At 46.0% G+C, this 21581-nt stretch overlaps 5 non-coding genes across 5 annotated transcripts; all 5 read right to left on the reverse strand.

Annotated features, from left to right (window-relative positions):
• Nucleotides 1-5120: 5120 nt before the first annotated feature.
• On the reverse strand, nucleotides 5121-5203 carry trnal-cag (transfer RNA leucine (anticodon CAG)). The gene has a single exon. It is a non-coding gene; the product is annotated as a tRNA-Leu (tRNA).
• A 1315-nt stretch (nucleotides 5204-6518) lies between these two features.
• Nucleotides 6519-6601, reverse strand: trnal-cag (transfer RNA leucine (anticodon CAG)). The gene has a single exon. It is a non-coding gene; the product is annotated as a tRNA-Leu (tRNA).
• A 2414-nt stretch (nucleotides 6602-9015) lies between these two features.
• trnam-cau (transfer RNA methionine (anticodon CAU)) lies at nucleotides 9016-9087 on the reverse strand. Its single transcript has one exon. It is a non-coding gene; the product is annotated as a tRNA-Met (tRNA).
• Nucleotides 9088-10502: 1415 nt separating this feature from the next.
• Nucleotides 10503-10585, reverse strand: trnal-cag (transfer RNA leucine (anticodon CAG)). Its single transcript has one exon. It is a non-coding gene; the product is annotated as a tRNA-Leu (tRNA).
• Nucleotides 10586-20420: 9835 nt separating this feature from the next.
• On the reverse strand, nucleotides 20421-20492 carry trnaw-cca (transfer RNA tryptophan (anticodon CCA)). The gene has a single exon. It is a non-coding gene; the product is annotated as a tRNA-Trp (tRNA).
• Between the last annotated feature and the right edge of the window lie 1089 nt (nucleotides 20493-21581).

Raw genomic sequence — 21581 nt, forward strand, 5'->3', positions numbered from 1 at the left:
GGTTGGAGAGGGCCCTATTTGTTCATTTGTATCTTCTATTCTTGTTCGGATACTCCAGAAGTGCCCTCTCCAGGACTTTCGGATGTCCTTTGCTACCATAAGTTTCTTTTTGTTTTTGTTGCTGGCTGGGTTTTTGCTCATATATGTACATCATACAATTAAGGCCGGTTAAGCCTTCTCCTTCTATCATTGCATCCCTGAGAGAGATTCGAAGCATCTCAAACTCCTCCTCTTTTGCTCGCTCAGTGGTCCAATCTGGTTGAAACTTACCCTGATACATTTCGGATATTGCTACTGCCTTCATTTCAATTTCTTTATTTCTGATTATGACAGGAGTTTTATGAAAGGTAAGTTCTGAACATGACATTTTAACTTCATCATCTGTCCTATCAATGCTGCTAACAGGTTCACTGTCATCCCACTCTACTTCATCACATAATACTAGTGAGTGCAGTAATTCCCTGACACTCATAACCAAACATTCCTTTCCTCTAAAGCCTGTCCATTGTCTGGGGTTTTCAATTTATCCACAGAAACCCCTTCCCTGTATCGGGAAAGTTTTGGTTCATATTTTTTCCAAATCCATAGCCCGGGTCAATCATTAATTTCGTACAACATTCCTTTTTTCCTTGTCCAACCGGTTTGGGGGGTATGGTCTGCCTACTGGCATGGCACCATTGCGGTGATACAGTCTCTGAACACTGTTATGCTAATTTTATGTCCCCGGGTCATCCCAACATCTTTTGAACTATATAATCCCTCACTAATTGGGACAATTAGTTTGTCACTTCTCCACAATCCTGCACATCCTTTCAGAATTACATCGTCGTTAGCTAGGTTTTCTCTGCAGTCATGCCATTTTGTCATTATCATACCATCCCACATACAATCCTTGCTGATTACGTTTCTTCGTTACTGCCGAAAGGTTGCCTATGGATTATCATAATCCCTTGGTTATTATTTAGCTGGGTCAGATGTTTTAGTTCTGATACAATTATTTTTGCTCCAGACGCCATGCTTCTCTAATTCAACTATATGTTCACCCAAATTCTGAACGATCTTTTCTTTACCTTTTACCTAGTTTTAGTTGGTAGCTTCACCCAAACTGCCTCTGTGCTATCGATTGGTATATAATATCGCAATTTTTCCTGCATCGAATTTTATTAAATATTTCCCTGCCATCAGATTCTCATTTCCTGATACTGAAAGTACTTCTCCTAATCTAACTTCTGGTCTAATATCTTTATTCCCTAAAGCTCCTTCTACCATGTATTTAACATTCTAAACATCATTTTTCCTGCTCCTGACTATCTTTTGAGTCTTCGGGCACTAGGAACCTGCTGGAGCTGTGCCGTGTCAATTTCAACGGGTTAGTTTCAAAGTACTTTCCTGCACAGAGCTCTGTCTGCTCCCGAGTAAAACTTCTTTTGTGTTTATGCTGTGACCAATTTAGTTCTGAACATACTGATTTACTACCTCATAATATTGGTCACATTTCTACCTGCCGTTTATAACTTCTAATTGATGTGAAACTCGGTTTTGCAAAATACAACATTTAAAAATCTTGAAACACCAAAGGGAAATTCACAAATCCTTATTAAACACACACACACACTCATTTATCCACCGAGACCTTGGATGTCTATTCAATCGGGTTTTAGGTACTCTAACAAAAATTGAGAACCCTCCGTTCTGATAAGCCTCTCTTATCCAGGAGTTTTTTTTTGCGTATTTTAATCTCTGCCACTCTCGCCCCGTACTCTCGCCCCGTTGCTTCATCTCTCTTGACCGTGTTTCAGAGCAAGAGGATTACCCTAATTGCCATTTTCTCGACTTCTAAATTTCTGTTCCTGGTTGTCCCTTTCAGGTGCACTCCGACATTCAGGATATGCACCCTATCTGGGACCTAGCCAGGGGTACTGAGGCACTATCTTCTTGTTTTAGTTAAAGGTCGATTGATCTTGGTCTCTAAAGTTTTCTCGGCGTCCCTATTTCTCTCGGCTTTCCCTCACAATCTGCTTGACTCCAAGGAAGATTTATGTTTGTCCTCCTTCTACCAGTAATGGATGCAAGAATCCCAGTACCTTTACTAAGATGTCTTGCAGACTTTTACTCAGGGTCAGTATCTTCTAGTCTTCTGACGCTCGCACCCAACTGAGTTTTATGTGTCGTCGTCCGCCCCCCCCCCCCCCTCCATGCACAGAATATCCTTCCAAAACTCAATCACACATGACTTTCCGCATTAAACTCGGCAGGTAAAGTTCGCCTCACACATAGACTAGAAACTTCTAATATTCTAGCCTTTGTGCCGGTTAGAAACTTTTAATATTCTAACAATTATTTGGGAACTAGAAACGTCTAATATTCCATTCCCTTTTAGGTTAGAAACTTCTAATATTCAAACCTCCACCTGCTTAACTAGAAACTTCTAATATTCTAGCCTCGCTTTACCCAGAAACTTCTAATATTCTAGGCCTCCAATTTGCGCGCCATGAAGTTAAAACCTCACCACTATTCTTAGAATTCCCCCTGTACCAGAAAAGGGTCAAGATATTCTAAATGATGAACAGGGATTCTCACTCCCTGACTCCTATGCAGACTTAGGTGGGCGCTATTCGGGTCAAACCAGTGTTTCATGTTATCCCACGGCATAACCCATGTCTTCAGAGAAGATTCTGTTTACTTTCCACTCAGGTGCTTCACTCACGGGTCCGGCTTTTCTAAGTAGATGAAGAAAACTTTCTAATAAACACTCTTTCAGGTTATCAATTTAAGTTAGTTTTAATTTCAAATTAAAAGATGTAATCACTGTTTTTACAGAAAAGTAATAAGATCTTTTCTTTGCATCTTCCTGGTCAGTTGTTAGACCTTCAAGTCTGCCTTGACAATTTTCTCCTGTAACTTTTGGTTTTTTCCTGATGGATTCGCTGTTCTGCTCGGCTTCCGTGTTCAGTCCTTCCCATGACCGAGGGTAGCTATGAGAGCTGGCTGCTGAATTATTAGGTATTATATAACCCTTTGCGCAGCCTTAGTTTCTACATGGCATTTATTGAAATGTAACCGTTGCTTGCCGACTGTAGCTAATGCAAGCTCCCTGTCGTTGAACGAGCTGATTCTGCTTGACATGTAATACTTTTGTTTGGCAGGTAATACATTTATTTGTTGCTTCGACAGCAACTTTCCTGATATCTGTCTTTCGTGATGTTTTTTCTCAGTCTCAATACTGGATATGAACTCGTGTCCAACGAAGCAGTTCGCCTCTGCACTTCCACTGGTCAGCTGGTGTCAACGGCAGGTCGCCCCCTATATTTCTAAGCTTATCTGGCTTGGACCTGTACCCTATGACCTGATTATTTGCTAAAAGATTTTTAACGTCAAAAATGTGTAAATTATGGGATTAACGTGCACCTCATGTGTTTCTTAGCTGGAAAACAGTTGTCTCATATTTAAGTGGCGTCAGCAAGGTTTCCCGCTTAACCTTCTCCCCCAATTTAAACCTAAGATCCTGGTTGTTCCTTTTTTAATTGTTCAGTAAAATAATGCACTTCTCAGGAAGTGTGAAATACTGTTCCCGTTTATATAACTTAAGATTTTAAATTGATTGAATGTCTTTTAACTTTAAAACCAGGTTGATTTGTCCATATCTGTTTTCTTTAACGCCTGCGAAGCTATCTGTGTTTTAAACAAGCTGCGACTGTTAACCCTTTGTGGGACCTTTCCATTTCATTTCAAATCTCAGTCTTTTCCAGGTTCACATTCATGGTTCAAATGATATATTTTTTCATTATAAACTGTTCCTCACACGAAGGTATTGGGAGACGAAGATCTGAGCAACGTGAAGTATCCAATTGGAGAGATGCATCCTGGCGACTGGAATCTCTCTCCACAGCTGCTTCCGGTGCTGCTTTCACAGCCGAAGAACCCCTCCAGTGTCCAAACAGGTGAAAGTTAATCCAGTAGAGGCGGCAGAAGGGAATTCTCGGAGAAGTCAACTTAGTCACCTCGACTATACTGTGGGTAGCTGAAGAACAGGTGTCAAGGAGCAGATCATACTGAAAGGGAAATGTTGATACTAATAAAGAAAAAGGCAGGTGTGCTGCTGGGTGATAGCGACTTGTTTGCTTTTGGTGTGAGTGAGAATACAAATAGCAGACGATGGTTTTGGTCCATCGACTGCTGGGCTATGGGCCCACCACGCTCCCGCTGCGCCAGTCCGCTCGTGGTTGAGCTATTCGCGGTCGGACTTAAGGCAAAGTTTGAAGTATTCGGTAACAGCTTGATCAACATTCCCAGGGAGGTGAAACTTCCGCCCCGAACTTCTTTCTGTAAAAGTGATGCCAGTCACTCCCCACTTTCCCATCAGAACAACGTCACAGAAGAAATCACATTACCTTCACAGAACAACCATGCAGCACGAAAGCAAAATATACATTCTTCCTCACGCCAAAGGTAAACATAACGCACGATCCTGTTTGCTTTGCAGCAAATTTCTATTGTAGTCAGAATCTCTATTGTAGTCTCATCCCGACATTAGTCCCAGGAATGAAGGAGACAGCATGACAAATTACAACATTGTAAATGTCACAAATAGGGAACCACAGAGAAAATGCTTTAAAATCTCAGCAAGTCTCCCAGCATCTGTAGGGAGAGAAAAGAGCTAATGTTTCGAGTCCAGGAGACCCATTGTCAAAGCTGGACTGCGAACGTCATCCAGTAGTACCACACAGAGGGGCAATATAGAGATATAACGATATCCAGTAATACCTCACAGCTGGGGCAAAACGTTAAGAAAGCATTAACTAGAAATAAATCACAATAGAAACCTTGTTCCCAACTTCCCGTCTCGGACGGATGTGAACAACCCAACCAGCCAGACGATGTATAACAAAAGAAGATTAATTTTAGCCGGAGTCCTGTGATCCATTTGAATTCCTCAACCAGAGTCATGAAGCAGATTATCGAGTCGTTACATGGGCTTCTGCCTGAAGGGTATTGCTGAGCGTACTTAAGCAGGAATCGCATGTCCTGAGACCAACACTTTTCCATTGAATGGGAGGTATTGGACTTCCTGAGGTTGAAAATCTTGCTGGAGAAATTTAACCTTGTGGAGTATAAGGCAATATCAGGAGTGGGATTCGAACCCACGCCTCCAGAAGAGACTGCGACCTGAACGCAGCGCATTAGACCGCTCGGCCATCCTGATGCATTGACGCCAAAACTAAGATCCGTGCACAAATCGACTTAAAGTCTGTCTTAATCGTTATTTCATTTCAAACAAGATATGCTTTTCATACTTTTCAACCCCAGCCAGAGTCCTGCATCTGAGTGCCATCCTTGTCCAAACCGCTGGTGGTTAAGGAGCATCTCATTGCTGCATTGCTCAGTTTGCTCGAATCAGCAAGGTCCGATGTCCCGCTCTACCTGTTCCTCAGACGAAGGTATTTTTGTGGTCGGACTTGAGGCAAAGTTTGAGGAAGTCTGTAACAGCGTGATCAATGTTCCCAGAGAGATGAAACTGCTGCCCCGAACTTCATTTTATAAAGGTGATTCCAGTCACTCCCCACTTTCCCATCAGAACAACGTCACAGAAGAAATCACATCACCTTCACAGAACAACCATTCCGCACGAAAGTAAATTATCTGAACTGTGCTGACCAGTATCAGTGTGCTCAAACGTCTGTTCTGGTTGAAAGAAAAAAATGAGGAAGTGAATAATTGTGTGGTTACCGCAGGGCAGTAATGTTGTAGCTCCTGGTTTAAGGAGCAGAGTGCGCAGCGGAAGCGTGCAGGGCTATTAGCCCGAGGTCGCGGAATCGAGGGTATTCTCTGCTATTTACATTCTCCCTCACACCAAAAGTAAACATAACGCACGTTCCTGTTTGCTTTGCAGCAAATAGCTATCCGAAACTTTCTTGCAGTCTCATCCCGACATTAGTCCCAAGAATGAAAGAGACAGCATGACACATTGCAACACTGTAATGCTCACACTCAGGGAACCACAGAGAAAATGCTTTAAAGTCTCAGCCGATCTGACAGCATCTGGAGGGAGAGAAATGTGCTGACGTTTCGTGTCCAGGTGACCCTTAGTCAAAACTGCACGGGAAGCATTATCCAGTAGTACCCCACTGAGGGGCAATATAGATATATAGCGATATCCAGTAATAACTCACAGGGGGCCAATAAGGAAATGAAGCTTTATCGAGCAATGAATCACAATAGAAGCCGAGTTCCCAACGTCCCCTTTTGGACGGATGTGAACAATTCAACCTGCCAGACACTTTACAAGAGAAGACGAATTTTACCCTTCTCTTTGGATCAATATGAATTCCTCAACCAGACTCACCGAAGCAGATTGTCGAGTCATGAGCTGGGCTTTTGCCGGTGGGGTCTTGCTGTGCGTATTTAAGCGGGAATCTCATGGACTGAGACCAACGCTTTTCCATTGAAAGGGAGGTATTGGATTTTCCTGAGGTTGAAAATCTTGCTGGAGAAATTTAACCTCGTGGAGGAAAAGACAATATCAGGAGTGGGATTCGAACCCACGCCTCCAGAAGAGACTGCGACCTGAACGCAGCGCCATAGACCGCTCGGCCATCCTGATGCGTTGACGCAGAAACTAAGATCCGTGCACAAATCGACTTAAAGTCTGTCTTCATCTTTATTACATTTCAAACAAGACATGCTTTCCCTACTTTTGAACCCCAGCCAGAGTCCTGTATCTGAGTGCCATCCTTGTCCAAACCGCTGGTGGTTAAGGAGCTTCTCATTGCTGCATTGATCAGTTTGCTCTAATCAACAAGGTCTGAATTCCCGCTCTACCTGTTCCTCAGACGAAGGTATTGAAAGTCTAAGATCTGAGGACGTGAATTATCCAATTGGAGAGTTGCATTCTGGCAACTGCAATATCTCTCCACAGCTGCTTCCGGTGCTGCTTTCACAGACAAGTAGCCGAAGAACCCCTCCAGTGTCCAATCAGGTGAACGTTCATCCAGTAGAGGCGGTAGAAGAGTGTTCTGGAAGAAATCAACTTAGTCACCTCGACTGCACTGTGGGTCGCTGAAGACCAGGTGTGAAAGAGCGGATCAGACTGAAAGCAAAACTTTGATACTAATAAAGAAAAAGGCAGATGTGCTGCTGACAAACAGCAACTTGTTTCCGTTTGGTGTGATTGAGAATATGAATAGCAGAGGATAGTTTCGATCCATCGATCTCTGGGTTATGGTCACAGAACACTCCCGCTTCTCCACACGGATCGTGGCTCATTCTTTCCGTGGTCGGACTCGAGGCAAAGTTTGAAGAAATCTCTAACAGCGTGATCAATGTTCCCAGAGAGGTGAAACTGCCGCCCCGAACTTCATTCTATGAAGATTATTCCAGTCACTCCCCACTTTCCCATCAGAACAACGTCACAGAAGAAATCACATCACCTTCACAGAACAACCATTCCGCAGGAAAGTAAAGTATCTGAACTATGCTGACCAGAATCAGTGTGCTCAAACGTGTGTTCTTGTTGAATGAAAAAAATGAGGAAGTGAATAGTTGTGTGGCTACCGCAGGGCAGTAATGTTGTAGCTCCTGGTTTAAGGAGCAGAGTGCCGCAGCGGAAGCGTGCTGGGCTATTAGCCCGGGGTCGAGGAATCGAGGGTATTCTCTGCTAATTACATTCTCCCTCACACCAAAAGTAAACATAACGCACGTTCCTGTTTGCTTTGCAGCAAATAGCTATCAGAAACCTTCTTGCAGTCTCATCCCGACATTAGTCCCAAGAATGAAAGAGGCAGCATGACACATTACAACATTGTAAAGCTCACACATAGGGAACCACAGAGAAAATGCTTTAAAGTCTCAGCAGACCTGACAGCATCTGGAGGGAGAGAAATGAGCTGACGTTTCGTGTCCAGATGACCCTTAGTCAAAACTGCTCGGGAACCGTTATCCAGCAGTACTCCACAGAGGGGCAATATAGATATAGAACGATATCCAGTAATAACTCACAGGGGGCAATAAGGAAATAAAGCTTTATCGAGCAATGAATCACAATAGAAACCGAGTCCCAACTTCCCCTCTTGGACGGATGTGAACAATCCAACGTGCCAGACTATTTACAAGAGAAGACGAATTTTACCCTTCTCTTGGGATCAATATTAATTCCTCAACCAGACTCACCGAAGCAGATTGTCGAGTCATGAGCTGGGCTTTTGCCGGTGGGGTCTTCCTGTGCGTATTTAAGCGGGAATCCCATGTCCTGAGACCAACGCTTTTCCATTGAAAGGGGGGTATTGGATCTTCCTGAAGTTGAAAATCTTCCTGGAGAAATTTAACCTCATGGAGGAAAAGGCAATATCAGGAGTGGGATTCGAATACATGCCTCCAGAAGAGTCTGCAACCTGAACGCAGCGCCTCAGACCACTCGGCCATTCTGATGCGTTGACGGCGAAGCCAAGATCCGTGCACAAATCGACTTAGAGTCTGTCTTCATCTTTATTTCATTTCAAACAAGATATGCTTTTCCTCCTTTAGAACCCCAGCAAGAGTCCTGTATCTGAGTGCCATTCTTGGCCAAACCGCTGGTGGTTAATGAGCTTTTCATTGCTGCATTGATCAGTATGCTCTAATCAACAAGGTCCGATTTCCCGCTCTCCATGTTCATCAGACGAAGGTATTGAAAGTCTACGAACTGAGCGACGTGAAGTATCCAATTGGAGAGTTGCATTCTGGAAACTGCAATCTCTTTCCACAGCTGCTTCCGGTGATGCTTTCACAGACAAGTCGCCGAAGAACCCCTCCACTGTCCAATCAGGTGAACGTTCATCCAGTAGAGGCGGCAGAAGAGTGTTCTGGGAGAAGTCAACTGAGTCACTTCGACTGTACGGTGAATAACCTGAATAACCTGAATAACAGGTGTCAAAGAGCGGATCAGACTGAAAGCAAAACTTTGATCCTAATAAAGAGAAAGGCAGATGTGATGCTGACAAATAGCAACTCGCTTTCGTTTGGTGTGATTGAGAAAATGGATAGCAGAGGATGGTTTTGATCCATCGACCTCTGGGTTATGGGCCCAGCACGCTTCCGCTGCGCCACTCTGCTCGTAGCTCATTATTTTTGTGGTCGGACTTGAGGCAAACTTTGAGGAAGTCTGTAACAGCGTGATCAATGTTCCCAGAGAGATGAAACTGCCGCCCCGAACTTCATTTTATAAAGATGATTCCAGACACTCCACACTTTCCCATCAGAACAACGTCAGAGAAGAAATCACATCACCTTCACAGAACAACCATTCAGCACGAAAGTAAAGTATCTAAACTATGCTGACCAGTATCAGTGTGCTCAAACGTCTGTTCTGGTTGAAAGAAAAAAATGAAGAAGTGAATAATTGTGTGGTTACCGCAGGGCAGTAATGTTGTAGCTCCTGGTTTAAGGAGCAGAGTGCGCAGCGGGAGCGTGCAGGGCTATTAGCCCGAGGTCGAGGAATCGAGGGTATTCTCTGCTATTTACATTCTCCCTCACGCCAAAAGTAAACATAGCAGGGCAGCACGGTAGCACAAGTGATTAGCACTGTGGCTTCACAGCGCCAGGGTCCCAGGTTCGATTCCCCGCTGGGTCACTGTCTGTGCGGAGTTTGCACGTTCTCCCCGTGTCCGCGTGGGTTTCCTCCGGGTGCTCCGGTTTCCTCCCACAGTCCAAAGACGTGCAGGTTAGGTGGATTGGCCATGCTAAATTACCCGTAGTGTCCATAAGGGTTGGGAGGGGTTATTGGGTTGCGGGGATAAGGTGGAAGTGAGGGATTAATGTGGGTCGGTGCAGACTCGATGGGCCGAATGGCCTCCTTCTGCACTGTATGTTCTATGTAACACACGTTCCTGTTTGCTTTGCAGCAAATACCTATCAGAAACTTCCTTGCAGTCTCATCCCGACATTAGTCCCAAGAATGAAAGAGACAGCATGACACATTACAACATTGTAAAGCTCACACATAGGAACCACAGATAAAATGCTTTAAGGTCTCAGCAGATCTGACAGCATCTGGAGGGAGAGAAATGAGCTGACGTTTCGTGTCCAGGTGACCCTTAGTCAAAGCTGCTCGGGAAACGTTATCCAGCAGTACCCCACTGAGGGGCATTATAGATATATAACGATATCCAGTAATAACTCACAGGGGGACAATAAGGAAATAAAGATTTATCGAGCAATGAATCACAATAGAAACCGAGTCCCCAACTTCCCCTCTTGGACGGATGTGAACAATCCAACCTGCCAGACTATTTACAAGAGAAGACGAATTTTACCCTTCTCTTGGGATCAATATTAATTCCTCAACCAGACTCACTGAAGCAGATTGTCGAGTCATGAGCTGGGTTTCTGCCGGTGGTGTCTTGCTGTGCATATTTAAGCAGGAATCTCAGGTCCAGAGACCAGCGCTTTTCCACTGAAAGGGAGGTATTGGATCTTCCTGAGGTTGAAAATCTTGCTGGAGAAATTTAACCTCGTGGAGTAAAAGGCAATATCAGGAGTGGGATTCGAACCCACGCCTCCAGAAGAGACTGCGACCTGAACGCAGCGCCTTTGACGACTCGGCCATCCTGATGCGTTGACACCAAAGCTAATATCCGTGCGCAAATCGACTTAAAGTCTGTCTTCATCTTTATTTCATTTCAAACAAGATATGCTTTTCCTACTTTTGAACCCCAGCCAGAGTCCTGTGTCTGAGTGCCATCCTTGTCCAAACCGCTGGTGGTTAAGGAGCTTCTCATTGCTGCATTGAGCAGTTTGCTCTAACCAACAAGTTCCGAATTCCCGCTCGACCTGTTCCTCACACGAAAGTTTTGAAAGTCTAAGATCTGAACGACGTGATGTATCCATTTGGAGAGTTGCATTCTGGCGACTGCCATCTCTCTCCACAGTTGCTTCCCGTGCTGCTTTCACAGACAAGTTCACAGACTGTACTGTGGTTAGCTGAAAAACAAGGAGCGGATCAGACAGAAAGCAAAACTTTGCTACGAATAAAGAAGAAGGCAGGTGTGCTGCTGACAAATAGCGGCTTGTTTCCGTTTGGTGTGAGTGAGAATAGAAATAGGCTTGCAAGTTTCCATCAGGCGAGGCCGCCGCCGGTGATGATGACGTGGTGTGGACTCGCTGAACCAGGTTCAGGAGCTTGCCGGCTCGAGCACCGAGCAGGGACGCTCTGTCAGGCCCGACGATTTCAAACCACAGTGTTGCCTTGATCGCCTTGTTGGATACCCCTAGTTGACAGGAACCACTGGCAGCTATGGCATTCATATTGTAGTCAAGGAACTGGCAGGTCGGTGGAAGAATGCTGTGGATGGTGTCGAGGCCGGATTTTGAGATGAGGTTCGCTGATGTGCCGGTGTGAAGTTTAAATCGGATGCAAGCCTTGTCTCATTTCATTTCATTTCGTTTTCATTTCATTAATTGTGTGGACAGCACAGCACTCGTCGATCCACACTGAGGATCGAAAGGCCTTTCGCCGTTGTGGTGGAAGGCAGCGCATGTGTAGTTATGATGCCCACCCGGTATGGGGACCTGACGCACTCAGCATCAGGGTCTGTTGGGCTGTCGGGATCGGAATCTGGCATGCCTTGTTGTATTGAGCGGACACTTCTGCGCCGCAACTGGGATCGCTGGCTGCTGAGCGGTGGAGCAGATCTGCAAAGGGCTGCATAGTGGCCAAGCTTGCCACACTGCAGACACCGGCGTCCTTTTGCCGGACATTTCTGCTTTAAGTGGGTGGAGCCACAATTCGGAGATGTCATGACGCCGACGACAGGGCATTCCGTGCGCCATCGCGCATTCGCAGTACAGTCGGTCGACGTACGCACCTGTGCAGTCGTGTTTTCGGCCTCGTCGTCCACTCGAACATGGCGCACATGCGCAGGGACCTGGGAAAAGCGCACAAAGCGACATCTCTCCTCGATGCTCAGGCCCTGCATTTGAACAATGGCCTGCACCCGTTCCTCTCGTGGGAGGCCAGTTTTGCAGTTTCTGCCGCCCTGATGTGGGAGTAACGATTCTTAGCATGCTCATGGATAACGCATGTCTCGATAGCAACTGAGAGGATCAACTGTTTGAATTTCAGGAGCTGCTGCTGAAGGGAGTCGGAGTGGACCCCGAAAACGATCTGATCCCGGATCATGGAATCAACCGTCGAGTCATAGTTACATGACTGCGCTAGGATGCGGAGATGGGTCACGAAGGACTGAAAAGGTTCATTCTTACCCTGAAGCCTCTGCTGGAAAAAGTACCATTCAAAGCTCTCATTCACCTCAGTGTCGAGGTGGCTGTCAAACTTCAGCAGGACTGTTTTGAATTTTGTTTTGTCTTCGCCGGCAGCGAACGTAAGGGAGTTGTAGATGTGGATGACATGGTCCCCCGCGGTGGAGAGAAATAATGTGATCTTCCTGGCATCCGATGCTGCTTCGAGGTCGGAGGCCTCGATGTACAGGAGGAACTTTTGCTTGAAGATTTTCCAATTGGTGCCAAGGTTGCCGGAGATGCGGAGCTGCGGAGGAGGCTGGTGTTTTCCATTTCACCGGATGGCTGCTTCCTGGTCAATGTGGATTCACTCGAGATAGGTCCGTCAAGATCTGTATCACTCTGGTACCATGATGTGTTAGGCAGGTAGGCTCAATGTGGACTGCACTCGATGCAGGGAAGCTAAAAACAGACGTCGAACACTGGAGAAAATCCAACACTGTTTTATTCAACGATAGAACTGATACACATATGCAGCTGTGGGTCGACTTTATACTGAACTGACTGGAGACCTTGTAGTAGCCTGATCAGACTTACTAGCTAACGCATGATGTTTGCACTTGCTAGCTCGTGGACTCTGACTGTCTCAGTGGCTGGGTCCAGAGAGAGCGGGAAACCTAGTGCCCTCTGGCTTTATAGTGGTAGTGTCCTGTTTGGTGATTGGCTGCACTGTGTTGTGCTTACTGGTCATCCTGTGTGTCCATCACTGACTGTCTGCATCTCATTATATACATGAGTGGATATTATGACAGACTCCAAATCCAATGGTCTTTTTCCACGGATATTCTATCCCTTCTCACAGACAGACTGGGAGACTCGTCATCGCATGAAAGCAATAACTTCCTGGAGTGATTCCAGGTTGGGTTTATATCGCATAAATTGTCAATGAATGTCTTGTTAAACGTAGTTCAGTTAGCGGAGTGGCTGTGGCTTGGTACTTGCAGTCAAATGGGGTTCCCCCGCACAGTTTCGAAACCTACTCGCACTGTAGGCAGCACGGTAGCACAGTGGTTAGCACAGTTGTTTCACAGCTCCAGGGAGCTGCGTGTGCGGAGTCTGCGCGTTCACCCGGTGTCTGCGTGGGTTTCCTCCGGGTGCCTCCGATTTCTTTCGGACGTTCGGTGCAGACTCAAGAGGCCGAATGTCCTGCAGGGATTCTCTGGATAACAAATTAGAATCGTCAGAACTCCGACATTGACGGGATGTTTAAGGCGTCTGACTGATCGTCATCATGATGCGATCAAATGTTTGTATCTTTCAGTCTTTCCGCGGTGTTTTATTTACAATGTGTAGAAACATGTTTAACATGGTGTTGAATGTTTCCCATCAGTTCATTCAGAACAATCCTTCAGCTGATATGATGGAAATGTAATTTGCTGACAGAAACAACATTCCCATCACTTCACATCTGGCTGCACATCTGGACCAATGCACAAAGACGACCTTCTTCCGTTAGTTATTGTGGATATTAAACATCCATGAGGGGGTTTGGTGAAGTCAGGTCATATGGCGAGTTGGCCGAGGGGTGATGGCGATGCCCTGCTAATCCATTGTGCTTTGCATCTGCGGGTCTGAATCCATCTTCGTCGACGATCCATTTCCTGCGGCTCCGCGTTGGGCCACTTATTGAGGGTGACCTGATGATTCATTCAGTGTGTCCGGAACTAGGATGGAGTTTAGATTCGGAGTTCAACAGGCCTGAGGAGTGAATCTTCTTGCACCAATCTCTATACCGATATTTCTGGCTTAACTGGGCGGTCCCTTACCCTGAGATTAATCCCTCAGGTCCCAGACTCTCCCACATGGAGAAACAACCTCTCAGCATCCACCCTGTCAACCCCCCTGAAAATCTATTAAATCAGTGAATTTGAATGGTGAGAATTATACCCTGTCCCAAAGATTAGTTCAGGCCTCTGGATTCCCAATCTAGTGACATAATCTTTCATCCCTCTGAACAACAGTTGATTCGGCTCATTATTAAACATCTTGGGCCAGTGGGCCGATGAATGGCAGATGGAGTTTAATTTGGATAAATGTGAGGTGAGGCATTTTGGTAGCTCAAATCAGTGATTGACCTACTCAGTTAATGGTAGGGAGTTGGGGAGAATTACAGAACAAACAGATCGAGGAGAACAGGTGCACACATCCTTGAAGGTGATGTCGCAGGTGGACAGGGTGGTGAAGAAGGTATTCAGCATGCTCGGTTTTAAGGTCAAAATATTGAATCCAAGAGTTGTGATGTCTTGTTCAAGTTGTACAAGACATGCTGGTAAGACCACACGGGAAATACTGTGTTCAATTCTGGTCACCCTATTTTCGGAAGGATATTGTTAAACTAGAAAGGGTGCATAAGTGATTTACAAGGATGCTACCAGGACTTGATGGTGTGAGTGAAAATTCGAGGCTGGATAGGCTGGGACTTTTTTTTCCTGGAGCGTAGGAGGCTTATGGGTGATGTCATAGAGGTCTATGAAATAATGATGAGCATAAATAAGGTAATGAGGAGCATCTGGAACGGGCTGCCAGAGGCAGTGGTAGAGGCAGTTATCATTTTGTCTTGTAATAATCAGTTGGACAGTTACATGCGCAGGGTGGGTGGAGGTGGATATGGGCCAAATGCGGGCAAGTGGGACGAGCTTAGTGATAGAAACTGGGCGGCATTGACAAGCTGGGACGAATGGCTGTTTCCATGCTGCCAACATCCACGACTCTTTGACTCTGTCTGTCTTCCTGATGATATTAGAATTTCCTCCACAGAATTGTATTGAACCGATTGATACATAATATTTTATTCTATGTTTTATCCAAGTCAAACAGGTACTGTGGATTCATCAGGGGATAAAGAAAATACTAGGATGAGAGCGAATTGAATGAACAATGTTCCCAAAAATTATATTCCAAAAAGAGCCCTGCAACGTTTGGATGGAAAGGTGAAACTTTGAGCGGAGGAAGGAAAACTCAGCTGACAGCAAGCTCCACCGGATTTCTATATCAAACGATCGCGGTGGGACTCGACCTTCCAATCTTCTGATATCTTCATTATGTTCACCGAAATCAGACGCCTTAGCCATTAGGCCACGCGACCACTGCATGGGACATACGAGCCGATGTTTATCGCATGTGAATAAATACTGTGATTCTCTCTGTTTCCCTAGAAACCAGTACAATGCAGAAGGAGGCCATTCGGCCCATCGACTCTGCACCGACCCTCCAATCCTGCACCCCACTCATGCTTTAATTTGGATCTAGACTGGGACGTTCGGTGCTGTTCTATGTAATGCAAAAATGAACTTCGAGGATATTTCCAATGTAACTGTTTTTCTTCCGCAAACAATTGAATCAGTGAAATTGTGCGTTTCGGGAGCTGGGATTTTCGAGTCTCTCAAGGCTTTTCTCCAAATCCATTGGTCATTTTAAGGTAGATTCAACCGCTCCTCACATAAACACCGGGTCACCGTTCATCGCAGGAATGCAAGAACTTCCTGGAGTGATTCCAGGCCGGTTTTATAATGTTTAATGAATGACCTATTGAACACAGCTGCGATGGTCGAGTGGTTAAGGTGTTGGAATTTCCCCAGCAGGTTCGAGCCCTGCTCCCAACGACTGTGACTGAAGAAGTAATCGATTTTTAGTCAACGGTTTGACACAACGTTCGCTACTTAGCAAATTCTAATATCCTCAGGAAGAGGGTTAATAGTATTTTGGACATCAGCCCGGCTAGTTTAGTCGGTAGAGCATCATAAAATTGCATCGAGTCTGTACCGGCTCTTGGAAAGAGCACCCTACCCAAGGTCAACACCTCCGCCCTATTCCCATAACCCAGTAACCCCACCCAACACTAAGGGCAATTTTGGAGACTAAGGGCAATTTACCATGGCCAATCCACCTAACCTGCACATCTTTGGACTGTGGGAGGAAACCGGAGCACCCGGAGGAAACCCACGCACACACGGGGAGGATGTGCAGACTCCGCACAGACAGTGACCCAAGCCGGAATCGAACCTGGGACCCTGGAGCTGTGAAGCAATTGTGCTATCCACAATGGTACCGTGCTGCCCTCATGGTTGGGACTCTTAATCCCAGGGTCGTGTGTTCCAGACCCACGTTGGGCGCTTCCATATTGTAATCTGAGAGTGTTGAGCTGAACGAACTGATTTGATAACAGGAACACAAGGTTATGTTCCTGGACTGGGAATCCAGAGGCCTGAACTAATCTTTCGTGACAAGATTTAATTAATCTGGAATTGAAATTTCATCTCAGTAATGGCGCAGGAAGGTTCTGCTGCAGACGGATCATATTTCCACAACTGGGAACACATTTCCACAACAGGGAATGATTAGCACAACCACAGTGAAGTTCTGTCACCGGCAGAGTCACAGTTCCAACAGAGAGAACAATTACACAGCAGAGAGCTCAGTTACACAGCAGAGAGCTCAGTTACACAGCAGAGAGCACAGTTGCACAGCAGAGAGCTCAGTTACACAGCAGAGAGAACAGTTACACAGCAGAGAGCTCAGTTACACAGCAGAGAGCTCAGTTACACAGCAGAGAGCACAGTTACACAGCAGAGAGCTCAGTTACACAGCAGGAAAACATTTAATTGCCTATCTTTGTGGAACCGAAAATCCCTTTTTGCTAAATAACCAGTTTTTCCATCTCAGTATCTTGCTGGTTTGCTCGGCACCTTTTCTGTGTGTCATTGTGTGTGTGTGTCCTGATAGTCTCTTCCTGCTTTACTGTGTGCCTTTCTCTGTCTGTCACAGCCGTGCTGATGTTCTGTGTTATTGTCCAGCCAAGGTGAGCTTCACAACACGTGGTTCTCGTTTAAGAAAAAAATAGTTACGTGGCTGCCGCAGAACAGCAATTGCGAACACGGCGGATCTAAAAAGCAGAGTGGCGCAGCGGAAGCGTGCTGGACCCATGACACAGAGGTCAATGGATCGAAACCATCATCTGCTATTGATATTCTCAGTCACCCCAAAATTAAACATGACGCTATCACCCTGCGGCACATCCGCCTTTTCTTTTCAGTAGATTAGTATCAAAGTGTTGCATCCAGTGTGATCCGGACATTTGCGCCAGGAATGAAGCAGACAGCATTACATCACTGTGAAGCTCAAAGTAACAAAATAGGGAAGCTCTTCAATTCACTCTCACTGAGGAAAACAGACAACATCTGCTGTGGTGTGTGAGTATTATTGGTGTCAATATCACATCTCCACTGACTGGAATGAATTATGTTTTGTTAACACAGTCATGTCATTTGGTAAAGATCGAACCGGGTGTTTTTCAGTGTTTTCAAACCCTATAACAGCGAGAACGTGAAAAGTTTATATAATAACTTCCAGGAATACCCCACAGAGGGGCAATAAGCATATATAACAATATCCAATAATAAACCACTATAGAAACCGAGATCACAGTTTCGCCACTCGGACGGATGTGAACAATCCAGCCAGACTATTTAGAACAAGCGAAGATTCCTGCCTCCAGCCACCTCACTTTCTCCAGCTCTCTTCCTCAGCTCGAAACACACGGAATGACGCAAACGCCTCCAATCAAATTATTATTGCGATGGCCGGGAATCGTACCCGGATCAACTGCTTGGAAGGCAGCAATGCTCCCCAGTATCCCCCCATCACTTACTGCCGAACGTTGAGTCATTTTGATGCTTTGCATTAGTTTGATAAATTGTTTCGTAAACAACGTCTCACTATGTTTGTGTTATTTCACTCCAATTTAAAATGCTCCTGAATGAAAGTGTCCGTGTCGCACGGCTCCCGGTCAGCCAGGAGATGGCACCAGTCCACAATAAAAGTATTTATTTCTGATGTTCTGTGTGCCATTACATGGGACTCTTGCTCTGGCCTGAGACCTCACCTTGTCCTTGTGTCCTGATGCTGCCGTTTGCACCCTGGTTAAGTAATCATATAATCCCTCCAGTGCAGAAGGAGACCATTCGGCCCATCCAGTCTGCACTGACCCTCGGAAAGAGCACCCCAACACGGCCCAATCGTCTCCGAACCGTTTGGATACGTCAGGTGTCAGTCTCCTCTGGAGACGAGGGTTCAATCCCACTCTTGACATTGCCATTGATTCTCAGCTGCGATAAAATGCCAGAGGTCCCGGGTTCAAAAATCCGGACGAGCCCGGATGGTGTCATTGACTGAAATCGGGAGGAGGTTTGAGCTCCCGGGAAGTTATTGCAGCGAATATATCAGTGCAGAACACGTGAAGAAACGGACAGGGTATTTAAAGGTCGTTTGATCATGGTGTGGGATTCTGAATTTCTCCTCAAGTAAAAACAGACGCAAGCTTGTGCATCCGCGCAGCTGGCTGAATACAATGGCTATTTGTACCTGATAAACCTTTGATTTGACAAACGCGCTTGCGGGATGAGGTGGCCGAGTAGTTAAGGGGACGGGTTGATAATCCATTGAGCTCTCCGTGCGTGGGTTCGAAACCCATCATTGTCGATTTTCCATCCTGCTTTCTCCCAGCGGGACTCATTTTTCCAAAGTATCTGCAATCACTGATGTGACAATCCAGTCCAAGTTGTGAGGCCGGATTGCATCGAGTTGTGTTGGAAGCGCGAGAATTAAATTTCAGTCAGGTTCCGATTGAGATGCATTGATCGGGTAGTGAGGTCGGAACCACTCTGTCTATTGGGTAGTGTCAAAGCCAAGCGGCATTTCATTGTTCGAGAGAATGAGGAGTTTAGGGAATCAGGATATTTACCCAGCAAAAATCTGCTGGAGGAGGGAATGAGGGGAGTCCAAAAATGTATTCAGAACCTTAATGTAGCGGCGGCAATGGAGCTTCACCAGAATGATACAGACATAGAAGGTTTCAATTACGAGAACAGATTAGAATTATAGAATCATAGAATGGTTCCAGCACAGGGTGCGGCCATTCCGCCCACCGTGTGCATGTCAGTCGCCCAGAGCTGGAAAATCTCAGCAGACCTGGCAGCGGGAAACAGAGAATGGGAAGCAGGGTCAGACTGGACTGGAAACTGTAACTCTGTTTCTCTCTCCACAGATGCTGCCAGACCAGCCGAGTTATCCAACATTGTCTATTTCTGTTGCAGCATTTTATGAAGAATCTCCATAGCGGCCTTGCCTTTGTGCTCGGCGTTTCTATTTATTTATTTCGTTCTGTATAAATTTAGAGTACCCAATTATTTTTTTTCTCCAATTAAGGGCCAATTTAGCGTGGCCAATCCACGTACCTTGCACATCTTTGGGTTGCGGGGGTGAAACCCACGCACACATGGGAAGAATTAGCAAACTCCAGGCGGGCAGTGGCCCAGGGCCGTGATGACGCTACTATTTATAAAGACTGGTCCCGTATGGGCACTCAGGGCAATTTATCCAATCCAACTAATGCACGACTTTGCACTGTGGGAGGAATCCGGAGCACCCGGAGGAAACCCACGCAGACACGGGCAGAAGGTGCAGACTCCGCACAGGTAGTGAATCGAACCTGGTACCCTGGCACTGTGAAGCCACTTGTGCTACCGTGCTTTGTGCCCAGATAAATTATTGCAGCGAATATATCAGTGGAGAACAAGTAAAGAAATGAAAACGACATTTTTTAAAAACCGCACGCTTCTGCACCCAGGTAACTGGCTGAATGCAATGGTTGTATGCAACCCCGATAAACCTTTGATTTATTTGCTGAACAAGAATTTCCCCATCTGCGCCTTAAAAATAATCAATGTCCCGCTTCCGCGGCCTTCTGAGGCAGAGTTCCAAAGTCGCACAACTCTCTGAGAGGGAGAAATCTCCTCATCTCCGTCCGAAAAAGAGCGACGTCCTTGTTTTTAACTGCCCAGTTGTTCTGGTGTCATCCACGAGCAGTGAGATTGAACCAACTGTTTGGACAGCACGGTAGCACAATGTTAGCACAGTTGGTTCAATATTCCCATAATAATATGGACGCGGCCAACTGGGTTGTAGAGTCACATGCTCTACTGACTGAGCTATCCGAGTCTCCGCATGTTTGATTAAACTGCTCAAAAATATAAACTGAGCGGGTCAATCTGAAATATCCGCAAACATTTACCAGCATTGTGGCTTTGAACGGAGTCATTTCGGGAACATTCCCACAGAGAAAAATTCCTGGAACCAGCGGCAGAAAATCCTCCTGAGCTTGACGTGATTTGAACACGCAACCTTCTGATCTGGAGTCAGACGCGCTACCGTTGCGCCACAAGCCCAAGTGCGGATCCTTGCGGGTTTCTCCTCATAAATTTATGTTTTATTTATACCCGACTGTGCGAAAGAAACGCAAAGAAGTTCGATTGAGGGATATGAAAGGGCCCTGAAGTAAAGCAGCTGTACCACGTGGTTAAGGGGATGCACAATAATCCATTGTGCTCTGTACACGTGGCTTCAAATCCAATCCTGGTCTGTGACGTGTCTGTTGTGTCTGTGTTTGGTCCCCTCATGGGGGTTGTGGTGATCCACTGTGATAGGAGATGTAAGGTAGGGCCTGCACTACAGGTTCGCCGGTAGCTCCTGCCTGCTGGCTCCGCCCAGTGTGAACTGTATAAATATGCATGCCCTCCAGTGCCCTGCCATTTCGCCAGCTGCAGCAGGAGGCCTCGCATCTGACTGTAATAAAGCCGCAGCTGTCCACAACTTTAGTCTTTGTGCAATTGATCGTGCATCAAAGATGAAGTAAAAATGCTGTTATTTTTAACTTTTGTTTGAGGGCTGGCGCGGGGGGCGGGGGTGGGGGGGGGCGGGGTGGGATAGTCGAACACTGTCCACATTGAAACCAAGTTAAAGAACGATAAGTACTTATTTCATTCCCCGCTGTATTTGCGTCTAAATTCAGAGTGAGAAACTTTCCCTTCTCAGTTTGAAACTCACGAAGAGGCGCAAAAATTCCCAATTTATTATTGCGATGGCTGGGAATCGATCCCGAGTCAACTGCTTAGAAGGCAATCGTGCTCACCACTATACCACCATCGCTCACTGCTCAGAGATGTGTCCTTTTGGTTCTTTAGATTAGTTTGATTAACGGTTTCGTATCAAGTACTTACTTTGCGTAAGTTATTTCACTCCAATTTAAAATGCTCCTGAATGAAAGTGTCCGTGTCGCACGGCTCCCGTTCAGCCAGGAGATGGCACCAGTCCACAATAAATGTACATTCTATGTGTCATTTCATAGGACACTTACTCTGGCCTGAGACCTTAACTCGTCCCTGTGTCCTGATGCTGCCATTTTCACCCTGTTTAAGTAATCATAGAATGCCTCCAGTGCAGAAGGAGGCCATTCGGCCCATGGAACCGGTACCGAC

The sequence above is a fragment of the Scyliorhinus torazame genome, chromosome 24 (genome assembly GCF_047496885.1).
Source record: "Scyliorhinus torazame isolate Kashiwa2021f chromosome 24, sScyTor2.1, whole genome shotgun sequence".
In the NCBI taxonomy this organism is placed as follows: Eukaryota; Metazoa; Chordata; class Chondrichthyes; order Carcharhiniformes; family Scyliorhinidae; genus Scyliorhinus; species Scyliorhinus torazame.